This window comes from Colius striatus, chromosome 11 (genome assembly GCF_028858725.1).
Source record: "Colius striatus isolate bColStr4 chromosome 11, bColStr4.1.hap1, whole genome shotgun sequence".
NCBI lineage: Eukaryota > Metazoa > Chordata > Aves > Coliiformes > Coliidae > Colius > Colius striatus.
The window spans coordinates 2,120,647-2,133,855 of record NC_084769.1 but is presented as its reverse complement, the minus strand read 5'-3'; the positions used below and the strand labels follow the sequence as shown (position 1 = coordinate 2,133,855).

The following is a 13,209-nucleotide window of genomic DNA, read 5'->3' as shown; positions in this document are numbered from 1 at the left end:
TGTTATCCAGTGCTTATTGTACCTTCCTAAGGGTGAGAGAGAGTCCTCTAAGTAGGTGGGGAACAAACTATGATCTATTACAAGCTGCAGTAATCACAACAGGACAGAGTCGACATGATTTAAAGACACTCATGCCTGCATGAGCATTGTAGGGGGCTGTTATCTCATATTTTTCCCCAAAGAACATTTACCAGATGGAGACCCTGCTCAGGCTTGGCTGTAGACAGTTTCTAGCTCCCAAGTGGCCCTGAGGATGAAGTCAGGTGCAAAGATACTCACCGATAGCAGGGCTGAAATAGCCGAGGGGGCGTCCTCCGAATTTTGCCTTCTTTTCCTCCCCTAGCAACTCTCAGGCAGTAAAAGGAGCACAGCACCTACCAGCCTGCAAAAGCCACACCACGAGAACTTCAGCTGTGCTCAGGGCAAAGAAAAGCTTACACAGAGAAGTGGAACTTGTGTGGTTTATGGTGCAGCTAAGCCTTCTCTTCACAAGCTGCAGGTGTGAAAGTGACAGGTGAGGATATGGCACATAATGATGTGTTTCTCCTTGAAGAAACCCCAGGTGCAGCCTATGCTGCAGGCACAGCTGCAAACATCTCTCTTGTCACTGTGTTGAAACTACTGACAAGGGTTATCAGCAGCTGGAACTGTGAGGCTGGGCTGTTCAAAACCTCCCAAAAGCCTCCAAAATGAAGAGGGCTTTTGATGTGTTGTTGACAGGGGTGGCTGTGAGAAGAGAGGTTGCTCTAGAAGCAACTTACCCCATACTTCAGTCCCTAATGATGAATCTGGTCAGTATCTGATGGTGAATGGTTTCCTAGGGCATTAACAGCTGACTAATTAACTCACTGGAAATACAAACCCCAATACAAACTGCAAAAGGCAGCTTCCCTTGTGCTCTGCAATCAGCAATGCTGGGATGAATGCCTATGTGAAAGTAACCAGCTAGTTGTTTCACACTGCAGATATCTTTCCTTGCTCTCCTTAGGTTATCCGGCCAACTGAGACACAGACTTGCAAACGTTGCCTTTTCCAACTGAGGTACCACACTAAGGTGGTTTTGAGACAAGGATGAACCTCACTTTACACTTTGGTGCTGCTTATCCTCTTTCTTAAAGTATTAATAGAAAGCATTAGATCATAACAAACAATATACTTAGAAGCAATGCAATCAAAATGCCACGAGTAAATCATCTCCAGTGTCTTATTTTCATGTTTATTTTTTGATGCTGACAGGTTAACACAGGGTGAGCAGCAGCACAGGCCAGTAGCTGTATCGTGTGTAAACCAGCCCCTTAGTGTAGTGCCACGAGCCAGAAAGGCTTGGCTGGAAGAGGAGGAGACAAAGGAATCATGGTGTAAAACCAAAACTCATTTCATGCTTCCTGATGTTTCTGGACAGAGAAGGAACTGTCACCTCAATGAGTGAGTGTGTTTCTTCCCTGCTGAGGTGAGGGAGCACTGGAACTGCCCAGATGGGCTGTGGAGTCTCCTTCTCTGGAGACATTCCAACCCAGCTGGATGAGTCCCTGTGTGCCCTACTCTAGGTGGTGCTGCTCTGGCAGGGGGGTTGCATTGGATGAGCTTTGCAGGTCCCTTCCAGCCCTTAAGATTCTGTGTTTCACTCCCCTCCCCACTTTACATCCAGCTGACACACATTCAAGCAGCATTCAAAGTGACTGTCCCCCAGCTCCTGCAGAGACAATGTTGTTGGAGCTCACAGGGAAACACACCCACGCTGATGTGTTGCTTGCTGCAGGTATGTCCCCTCAAAACCACATCCCAGCCACTGTTCTCACACAGAACACCTCTTTTCTTTGTCCACTCATGCAAATCTCACATGGTTGCCTCTGTTCATGTCCAACCAGGATATTTCAACATCAAACCAAGAGTGGATTCAAAGAGGAGGAAAAACCCCACCCCAAACCAAGCCAAACTGAGAAGAATATGAACAGGATGACACATGTTTGTTCATTTGTTTCATGATGAGATATTATGGAGCAAAGAGGCATCAGATGGACAAACACCTCAGTCTCCAGCTAGATGTAGAAAGTTAAAAAGTAGTACAGGATTTTAAATACCCCAATGCTAAAGATACAAACTCAGAGCATAAGAGATCCTGGATATTGCCACAAGATTTTGCACATCAGTAAGAGCCGGCAGCAGCCTTGTTTTGGGTTGTTTTCCCAGCTGACTCTGATCACTGGCATGGAGGAGAGTTCTCCTCACATGACAGCATCTGTCAGAGCCTCCACTGTTCTTTACTTAGGACCTTTAGGAGTCATAAAAGAAAACATTCATCAACAAGGTGATGTCAAAGGGACTAATTTATCCCTCCTACTAATGTTCCCAAGACAGCAGCAGCGTTTTTCACATAGGTCCTGAGCAGAAAGAAGATACACCAAAGGAAGACTCCTTCAAGAATACAAACCCAGCTCTGACTGTGTCAATCAGATTTGCTAACACAGGCTTCTGGGGTCAGCTTAGACACAGCCCACAACTCTTCCAGCCCAGCTGTAACTCCAAATCTATAGCTTTCAGAATACTCATTTAAGGTGGAGTCAGCTGGGAAAGGAAGGGAAGGCTCTCTTCAGACCTTTTCTTCTTCTTTCCATTGATAAGATAAATAAACTTGTGTATGTTTAGCACAGAGGTACAAATATCAACTGTAAATGTCAGTGAAAAGCCACAACTGGCAGCCAGAATTCTGGTCCTCACCCTGTCTTCAACACTTGTGCCTTTGGGCAAGCCTCTGCCTTACCACTGTGCAGTAAAGATAACTCTGACCAACTCTCATTACTCTTATTACCATTGTTGCAAATCAGTGGCTCACAGCAACTACAGTGAGCGCTGCAGATGTTATCTCATAAGGCTGATCTCTAATCTAGAGATCCAGACACCCAGTAAATCATTGCAGAGGGAAAATGGTGCAGTGGCAGACAGCTCCACTGTGCAGGGACAGAGATCACAGAATCACAGAATCATTACAGCTGGAAAAGCCCCTGAAGCTGCTGCAGTCCCAGCCCTGCCCTCACCCTGCCCAGCCCAGCACTGACCCCTCAGCACCTCAGCCCCACGGCTTTGGGATCCCTCCAGGGCTGGGCACTCCCCCAGCTCCCTGGGCAGCCTGGCACAGGGCTGACACCCCTCTCAGGGAAACAGTTCTGCCTCAGCTCCAACCTCAACCTCCCCTGGGGCAACTTGGGGCTGTTTCCTGTCATTTGTTACTCGAGAGCCAGCTCCCTGCAGCCTCCTGTCAGGGGATGGCAGAGAGGGCTGCTGTGTCCCCTCAGGCTCCTCTTCTCCAGGCTCAACACCCCCATTCCCTCAGCCCCTCCCCAGCACCCTTGTGCTCCAGCCCCTTCCCCAGCTTTGTTGCCTGTCTCACAGGTCCTCTGGAGCCATGCAGGTACTTGAGCACTGAGTAGTGCCTGTCCCCTTTGAGGCACTGGGTATGAAAATGACAGGGTGAGGACTGTGCTACAGCAGACCTTTTTGTGCCTACTGCTTCTTGGCACTGAAGGGCCTTTTCACTCCCTCAGACAGGTTACAGTTGCACTCACACTGCAGGAAGAAACATAACCTAACCTTGGCAGTCCAGGTTCACTTATACCCCCGTCCACATTCAGGTCATTTATTAAGTCTTCACACTAAGCCTAATATTTCTAGCAAAGGCTGGCAGCAGGAGGGTTTCACATGGCTTTGACCAGCATTGCCAGCTTTCCACACCAGCCCAACGGCAGCAGATAAATCCGTGGATAAACACAGCTCCAAGATCAAGGCATTCCACATCATAAACCAGTTGGGATGAAGGGACAGAGCTGAATGCACTCCTTGCCTTCTGCCAGTCCCTTAGTGCTCAGAGCAGCTCTGCTGCCTCTCTCAGTTTAACAGCACTTGTGCTGATAGTACTGAAGGATGTTTGTGCCCCGTGTGAGAACACAGGGAATAAATCAAATGGTTACTACTTAGGTGCCCATGTCTCATTTCACCAAGGATGTGCTTCTTTCACAGAGGGAGCAAGCTAGGACTAGAAAGGTGTAATTGAAATGATAGTCCTTTTATCTTCTTTTTTCCCTTGGGCAAGAGAAGTGCCACTCTCAGTGTTCCTTATGGCATCTCACCATCCCAAGGGTTTTCCAAACCTCTGCAGGGCTCATTTGTAAAGCTTCTAGTAAAGTGGTGCCATGTGCTGCTGCTTGATTCCTCTGTCTCCCCTATATTGCAAACTAGTGCCCAGAGCAGAAGGGAAATCAAACATGCAGTTAGTTCAGAAGAGATGTGGGCTTCTGGAAGAATTGTCTAAGGCAAGATCACAGGAGCTGCTGTAAAAGGTTGAGATTTAGATCAAAGCTCAAGGAGTGTTCTTGAGAAGTACCATAATGACCCAAGCAATACACAGTTCCTGTGTCTGCAGTCCTCTTGACCTGCAGGATGCTGAGGAATGGGCTAAAGTGCTAAACTTCAGTAGGACAGACTTTAGCAACCTGTAACCTGCACCCAAGAGCCCTGTCTTTTGCAGTTCCTCTCTTACCATGCTCATTTCGATGGAACATATTTCTGTGGAAGGTTACTAACACCTCCAGCTGTAAGCAGGGACAGCCTGCAGCATGCTCAGCGTTCCTGACTGGCATTGCTCAGGTGGTGGCTCATATCCTGAAATACAGCCTGCAGCACTCCATGAAATATTAAGGCTACTTGCTAGCTGTGGCCAGCAATACCCTGCAGGAGCAGTTCCCAGCGGCAGAATGCTCCTGAAAGGTCATTAACACAACACAAAGGTCGTTAACACAACAGCCACCATGAGAAATTCTTCTCTTGGGCTGTTGTTAACAGCACTAAGCAGCCATCAGGAACTCTGCCCTTGCCCCAGTTGCTGGGCACTGGGCAATAAGGCAACCACTTCACTACTGAAGTCAATAAAGTGACATTTGATTGCACTAAGGAACCATGCCCTCACCAGTTATATCCTCTCACTCCCTTGGCATCACACCATCCTCTCCTGGGAGCAGGATCCTCCATGGTGTCATCTGCAAGAGCTCCTGAAGCAGCACAAAGTCCTGCAGGCTGCAGCCCCCTCCTCGCTGCTCCTGACACGGGGACCTTACCTGATAACTCACCCCAGGAGCACAGCAAAAAGGAGCAGCAGCAAAGCAGAAATTACCCAGCTGAAACTCAGCCCCTGGGAAACGATTTCTTCTCTTCAGCCTTACACAGCATTCCCCCAGTCTCACTTTGGGGGTGACTCCAGGCTGTCTCATTCACCCATCAGAAATGAGGCTGGGGTATATTTCTCTACAGTCAGGGAGCAAGGGGAAGGAATGAAAGCTTTGTGAGTTAAATAGTTTGAATTTCAACGAGTCTGGGGGAGGCTCAGCCACTGGTGACCTCATGGGTCTTTTTATAATGCAATCTAACAGTGGTGGATGGACAGAAGCAGCTGGAGAATTGCCCTGGCTGTGGCAAAGGCACCCTGAGCTCAGCGAGCCAGCCACCCCGTGGCTCCCAGCCTGCTGCCCCGTACCAAGCAGCAGCGAGCTGCTCCCTGTGCCGGGGCTGTGTTAGCAGCCACCCTGCTGCTCAGGGCAGGACACGACTTGCCTTGAGCTTGGGAATCTCCTGGGACAGATCTGGCTGTGTTTGAGCATGTTGACAGCATGGGCTCCTGGGGGTTATGGAAGGGTTTAGTGCAGTGGTTCACAATCTGAAAATTCACAGCATCCCAGCATGGTGGGGTGGGCAGGGCCCTGCATTGCTGCTCCAGCCCCAGCCCCTGCTACAGCAGGTTCCCCTGGCTCAGGAGGCACAGGAACGTGTCCAGGTGGGGTTGGAAACCTCCTGAGAAGGAGCCTCCACACCCTCCCTGGGCAGCCTGGGCCAGGGCTCCCTCACCTCAGCACCAAAGGGCTTTCTCCTCCTGTGCCAGGGCCACTTTTTATGTTGCAGCTTTTGTCTGTTACTTCTTGTCCTGGCACTGGGTACTGCAGAAAAAAAGTGTTCCTCATCCTCTTGACAGCCACCCTTTAGACACTCCTAAGTGTTGATGAGATCCCCCCTCAGTCTCCTCTTCTCCAGACTAAACAGCCCCAGGTCCCACAGCCTTTCCCTGATCATCTTGGTAGCCCTGTGCTGGACTCTCTCCAGCAGTTCCCTGTCCCTCTGGAGCTGAGGAGCCCAGAACTGGACACAGGACTCCAGATGAGGCCTCACCAGGGCAGAGTAGAGGGGAAGCAGAACCTCCCTCGACCTGCTGCCCACACTCCTGCTAATACCCTCCAGGATGCCATTGGCTTCTTGCCCATGAGGGTACGTTGCTGCTCATGGTCAGTTTATTACCAACCAGCACTGCCAGCTCTCTCTCTGCAGAGCTGCTCTCCAGCAGGTCAGCCCCAGCCAAGGCAAGCACAACAACCCACCACAGGCACAGAGCTACGTGGAGCTCAGCCACTTTCATTACAGCCCATCACCTTTGGGTTTCGCTGCTGTCTGTTCCTCCTCCATTGGACAGGAACAAAAGCTTAAATACCACAGCACCAGAAATGAAACCACCCTGGGAGGATACTCACCGCTCCCTCAGCAGTGCCAAATGCCCAGCTCTCACTCTGGCACCCTATTTTAACACTACCTGATGGTGGAGGTGTTTCCCTCCCGGGCTGCTTGCTGCAGACCCACTCTCCACACGTGTCAGTGCAGACGCCTGGGGTTGGCAGGTTGAGGGTTCAGGTGGTGGGTGCTGCAGGGAGCTGTGCAGAAGGGGCTCTCGGGGATGAGAGGGGCAGGGGCTCACACAGGGAACAGCCAGGGGCAGAGGAAGGGCCCCAGGGAACCCTAGGGAACCTCAGGGAACTGCTGTCCTTGGTAAGAGCTCGTCCTAAGATATAAAACCTAAGGTGAGCAAGGGGCTGCTGGTCTGGGGAGCGGGTCATGAAGTGACTGCGTGACTCTGTCAGCATTTACCGGGGCTAAGAGGTGACCCAGTTTTTAGCAGCACATGCAAGTGACGATTTAGAGGAAAGATGATAGTCTACAAAAGCATGGTTGGCACAGGAGGGGACAGACTGGGATAACTCTGCCTTTGGAGCTCCAGTTTTGAGTCAGTTCCCAGACTCTGCCCACAGTTTGGTCACAAGAACCAGACCACAGCTCAGTGCCGTTGCATGAGCGTGTGTCTGCACGCTGAGGGCTGAAGCGCTGAGGGCACAGCTGTCTGTGCATCACCTGCAGCTGCAGCCCCTCCTTCAACAGCACCCCAAGCTAAGCCAGGGGAGCAGGGCTTCCCTCACAGCCCACTCAGCATCACCCAGCCCTGGCCCTCTGCTCTACCCCTCACACACCCCAGCAGCATCCCAGGCCCTTCCTGCTTCTCCCTCTCAAGGACCCTGTTACTAAGGAAACCAAGAGCCTGTTCCCAGGCTCAGTAACAGTGAAGCACAAAGGAAGGGAAGTTCCTGTGAGCCACAGTTTGGGAGCTAAGGCAGTGTGTGTGCCACATCACCCACACACAGGGTATGACTCAAAACCACATCTCCTGGAAGCTGCGCCTGGCTTTTCCTCCTCTTCTGTGTAAGAGGGGTCACACCCACAGACACAGAGTGACAGCCTGGGAACACACAGAGCCCTGGGGTCAGCTCCCTGTACAGCAGGACATGCAGCAGCCAGGAGGGACACTGCCCCTTTCCACAGCTCCTCAGGAGCCCTCCCTCCCTCCCTCAGCCCTGGCCCCAAACCAGTCACTGCAAACCTCACCTGGACCACAGGGCTTGTCCCAACACCTCTGCCCTAACTCTACCAAAGTGCTGAGAAAGGGTGGGTGTCAGGAGGATGGGGTGACACCTCTCTGTAGTGTCCAGTGACAGGACAAGGGGTAACGGGCACAAGCTGGAACACCTTAGTGCAGCAACCTCCTTACATCAAGGACGGCCTCTGCCAGGGCCACTGCTGCTGTCAGCAGTTGATGTTACTGGTGTAGGCTGAGAAATAGGACACTGCCACAAAAAAAGGCCACAGGCTTCCTTCCCATCCACCCTCCAGCCTCAGCTTGTCTGGTCTCATCACTGTAACCTGACTGACAGCTGCAGTACTGTGATCAGACACTAAAACATCAGGTAACACCTTCCTCTGCACTGCACCAGTGCCACCAAGGAACACAGACCTTCCCAACACCTCCAGCTCTTCCGCTCACACCTCCATCCTACCTGCTTTCTGCTCCTCACCACCTATTCCCTCCCCTTGCCAGTGCCAGCAGCATCTGCTGGAGCAGCCTGAACCACACTGCCCTCAGCCCCCAGTCACTCAGGAGGTTACAAATGAAAGCAGCTTGATGCCAGTCAGGTCTCCGAGCCCCACGCGAGCATCCACGGTGCTGCCAGGGGGGCTGTGGGCATTTCATCTGCTGGCAGTACAGGCATCCATTGCTTGATCCTCTGGGATAAAGCAAAGTGCCCTTAAATGATTTTGGTTTGAAGGGTTTGGTAATAAAAAGGAGGCTCCTGCCCCCATCTGGCCTCCCTTGAAGGAAGCAGCCCAAGGCACAGCCACAGCTACAACTCCTTTGCAGCAGCTGGGAGAGGGCAGCATTGGGCAGGATGCTCTGCACACCCAGGAACGGGCAGGGATTGAGGCTGTGGATCAAGGTCTGCCTGGCAGAAAGCAGAGGTAGTGATAACCTTCCTGGAGCAGCTCCAGCCATGCTCTCGTTTGAGGGGCGCAGCCGGGTCCAACTGTGCCGTGCCAACAGCAATATGTGGGTGTCCCCATCTGCTGCCAACGTGGGGAGGGAACCACCAGCCCCTCCCAAAACCTGCAACAGCAGCTCCATTGGCTTTGCCTCTAGGAACCTCCAGCACATCACATACTCTGTGTTACACTTCCAGGCAGAAACAGCTTTTAGGAAGATGGCTCAGCCTGCAAAGCTGAGCTGTCTGTCCCCGAGGGCCACAAGGAGCAACTGCAGAACCCTCTTGCTTTCAGAGAAACCAGAAAAAAGCTTTCATTCTACATGGCAAATTAGCTGAAGGCCAGACACTCTCCAAGTGCCTTTCCCTCTCTCTCTGCCCCAATCACCTTGTCCTGGACCTCTCACTCCTTTGCTGGGCTCAGGGTGAAATAGGAAGGAAGGGCACTTTCAGTGTTACCCCAGGAAAAGTAAGAACTAACCATCTTAACACCTGGTAGGAAAACTATTCTGCCTTATTTTGGGCCACTCTTGTCCCCAGCATGGCAAAGAGGGGCTTGTTCCTCTCTGCAGGAGATCACCTTTGAGGAACAGCCCACCACTGATAGAAGCAGGGTTTGGCTCCAGCAGCTCATCAGTGCACAGGACTGCTGAAGGATTTGACATCCAGAGGGTGAGTGACATCGGGATCTGCCACCTGCACTTGGGCTGCTGCCAGAACCACAGAAGCACCCAGACAGCTCTTGTGTCAAACCTGTCCCCAAGGGACCACCCAAAGGCCCCTTGTTCTCCATGTCTTGTATGCACTAAAAGAAGAATACAAAGAGGGTAACTTCAAAAGTCAGTCACTCAGATGCTGTGCACCACTGAGTTCATTTGCCTGTGGCAGAGGAGAAGCTGCAGAGCTCAGGGCCCAGCACAGGAACAACTGAGTGATGAGAAGCAGCAGCAGGCTGCAGCCCCAGAGCAATCACAGCTCTGAAGGCAGCCCATGATCCCTGCACTCTCTAGGAAAAGCGTTCCAGAGGGATACAAATACTGAGCAGTCAGCAACAAAACAACAGGTCCAACATTACCACACCTGGAACAACAGCACTGGGGTTGTGGGACTGACCAGACACACCTCTAGTGCAGTTACATGAGAATCACGGGGTTTCATTCAGGTCTGTTGTCATCTCTGCTGCTTTCTGAGGTCACTTGTAACCCCCCACCACTCACTGCGCCACAAACTCCACACGTGGCACCCAAACACTCAGGAGCTTTCAGCATTTCCCATAGCAAAAAAAAGCAGTGCACCATTAAATGTCCTTCCCATTGCCTCTGAAACCAGCCAGCACACACCAACACCCAACTTATCCCTGATGCCACACAGTGTCCTCGTACAGACCCCGTCACCACGGGCTCGGCAGAGCAGGGCCTTTCAGCCCCATCATGCCCCAGAAACTACATCTTGGCTTGAAAAGCTTCACCACAACACACACACACAAAGGTTTAGTGCAAAAAGTACCATTTTGGTAAGTGCTTTCACCTTAAAATACTAAATACTGGTGTGTTTTCAAGCCTTAGCAATGCTGACATGACCTAGACACGTGTATCCATGCTGGGACTCAGCTCCTGCCCCAACCATTCCACACCTGTGAAACAGGGTAAGCTCCCTTCAGCTCAATGCAAGGCACATTTTCAAGGCCAGGAAAGACAGAGAGGAGTTTTATTGCAGCCTCAGTGTTAGCTACACCCTTCCTGCATTTCTTTCAGAAAGGAGGTAAGTATGAACTAGGAGTGATCAGAAGCAGCAGGGCCCTGCTCAGGCTGTTAATGCCTGTGTGTACAGACACGACCTTGCATGTGCATTAAACTGGTGGATAATACACTATAATGTAACTACACCACTGGTGTGTTCATCTGGGCAGCTTCCTTCACCCCCAGAGAGCTGCAGCTTTAGTGTTGGAGGTTACTGGTACACCCAGAGCCCAAGGACAGAGCTGGGGGCTGGAGCAGCAGGAACAACTGAGCACAGACTGTGCTTTGGAAAGAAATGCAGTGAGGAGCTTCAGGGCATAGAATCACAGAATGGTGGGGTTGGAACGGCCCTGCAGAGCTGCTGCAGCCCCAGCCCCTGCTCAAGCAGGTTCCCCTCGCTCAGGGGGCACAGGAACATGTCAAGGTGGGGTTGGAAACCTCCCGAGGGGGAGCCTCCACACCCTCCCTGGGCAGCCTGGGCCAGGGCTCCCTCACCTCAGCACTGAAAGAGTTTTTCCTTATGTTTAAGTGGAACTGTTTGTGTTCCAGCTTCATCCCATCACCCCTTGTCCTGTCACTGGATACAACAGCAAAAAGTGCTGCCCCAGCCTCCTGACACCCACCATTGAGATATCTGTAACTATTAATGAGATCATGTTGAAAACATTCTTAGAATCATAGAACATAATACAAGCAGAGTTTAAACCAAACTGGTTTCCATCTCTGCAGCACACCCTACCAAACACATCCTTTCTTGGCCACCTCTTCTGCCCTCCCCAGTGTCAGGAGGCATTTAACACTGAGTTAGTCACCAGAAATGGCTCCCAGCCTCCTGGGTAAAGCAGCATTTTCTGAGCTCAGGATCAGACGAGTTTTCTAACCTTACAAGTAGGAACAGCTTTAAAAAAAACCTCTCACCCAACTTGTGTCCTTACTCACAAGAACTCTGGCCTCAAAGGCTCTGGTTTTGTACATGTAATACATTCACTGCAACAGTCAAGTGGCATTTGTATTTATACCACGTCAGAGTTCTCTGCAAAGACCTTTTCCTGCCTTAGCGCCACTCTTTGTGACATCCCTCTCCCAGGAACCCTCAGTGCTGCTCCATTTAAAGGCTGAAAACTAGTTTTCAGCCAGAAGTAGCCTGAGAGTTGCAAAGTTAGTGTCTTACTAGCCAGGTCCAAAGGAACTGCTTACGGGAGGGTGCTCACGAGGACGAGCGTGCTTGGAGTATGTCACTGAAACAGAGTCCCTTGACAAGAATTCCAGCTAACTGATCCGGTACAAGGACAGATGTAATGAGTTTCCTTCCACAAAGCAAGGGAGCAATGTCAGAGAAACTCAAAAGCACCTGCAATGGAGAGGGCAGAGAGTCTGGGACAAGCAAACTCATCATAGATCACGTTAAAACTCGTGTGTGGGGAGGGGAAAAAGCCTCATTCACACACCTTTAGATGCTTTCATAGAAATACACCTCTCTAAAGCAAAATGGAAATGGCAGCAGCAGGAGAAAAACAGAACAAGCTACTGAATTTGTTTGAGGCACTTGAGCTGCACAGACTGTGGAAGGTGCCCAGCAGACACATTAAACGGGGAGGGGGGAGGAAGGTAAACCATGAAGCCAGGCAGACCTCTGTCCACATTCCACCCTGCCTCCCCATTACAAACCTGCCTGCTTTTCAGCCCCCAGAGGCAGCATGTTATAGAGATCATTGCTCAAATTTCCTAGCTGCTGAACCAAAAGAAACAAATTTGAAGTGTCACTGAGATAGGACCTACTGCTCTGCTCTTCCTGCTAGGAAAATTGCATTGCCAGCATCAACTTCAATACCATTTGTAAAGACCCCTCTTTGTGTAACCTCCTAAGAATGAATTTGATGAAGAACAAAGGCAAAGGCAGCTTGAGGTTTAGCTGAAACCCACAGCATCCACAGCACAGCACACAAAAGCAACACAAGCCAAGGTCATGACTCATGTTAAGACACTCACTTCCAAACAATAAGGGAGTGAAGCTGAGAGCAGCACAGATGCAAAGTTAACTTGCTTTTCTATGGACAGGGCTGTGGGGGAAAAAATGACAATTGTTCTACAGGGAAAAGCAAAGCTGTAAACAAGCAGCACATCCAAAAAGGACCTGGAGGTTCAGAAGTTTGGCTGCTCTCCTCCAGCACCACCAGAGGAACCTCACTCGCAGATGTGTCTAAGGGCACACAGGAGGTACAGACTGTCCTAACCACAGCAGGAGTTGGAGGCTGCAGCACCCAGATGCTTTTCTAAGGCTTATCTCTGCTGCCAGACAAACACCCTCCCTCCTGGTGAGGGATCTCAGGCAGCCCAACCTGGGAACAGTCCCCCTGTTTACAAGGGAGTGCCAAAGAGCTGCCCAGCTCCCACAGACACAAGCCATTGTCCCAGCACGGAAGCCAGAGGCAGGCAGTGCATCGGTAAGCACTGGCCACTGCTGAATCCGACCTGCTGAAGAGCAAACCTGCCCTCTGAGACACTACAGGATCACAACAGAGACACAACACTCAGGGTTCTATGTGAACCTTTCTTGTGGTGGTATCAGGGCTGGGTTGTTCACTGCCCAATGCAGATAACCATTTCATTGCTGGATTCTCATGTCCTTAGGGCACAGAAGCCATTGTTTAACAAGCAGTCTTCATGCCTGCACTTATTCCCAGCTCCCTGCTGAGGTCTGCTGCCACTCATGAAACCAGGAAGGGAACCACAAGGTAATCTCAGAGTCCACAGAACGCAGCAGCAGCCAGGATACCTAGAGGGAACATTAAGCT

At 51.0% G+C, this 13,209-nt stretch overlaps 1 protein-coding gene across 1 annotated transcript in view; it reads right to left on the bottom strand.

Moving 5' to 3' along the window:
• The window catches only part of NEB (nebulin), a 138,406-nt gene extending 125,836 nt beyond the window's left edge, over nt 1-12,570 (bottom strand). Inside the window, exons 1-2 of the mRNA XM_062005209.1 lie at nt 12,549-12,570; nt 280-382 (exon numbers count right to left, since the gene is read on the bottom strand). The gene's annotated coding sequence lies outside the window, so the exon portion shown is untranslated. The remainder of the gene's footprint in view (nt 1-279; nt 383-12,548) is intronic.
• Nucleotides 12,571-13,209: the final 639 nt, after the last annotated feature.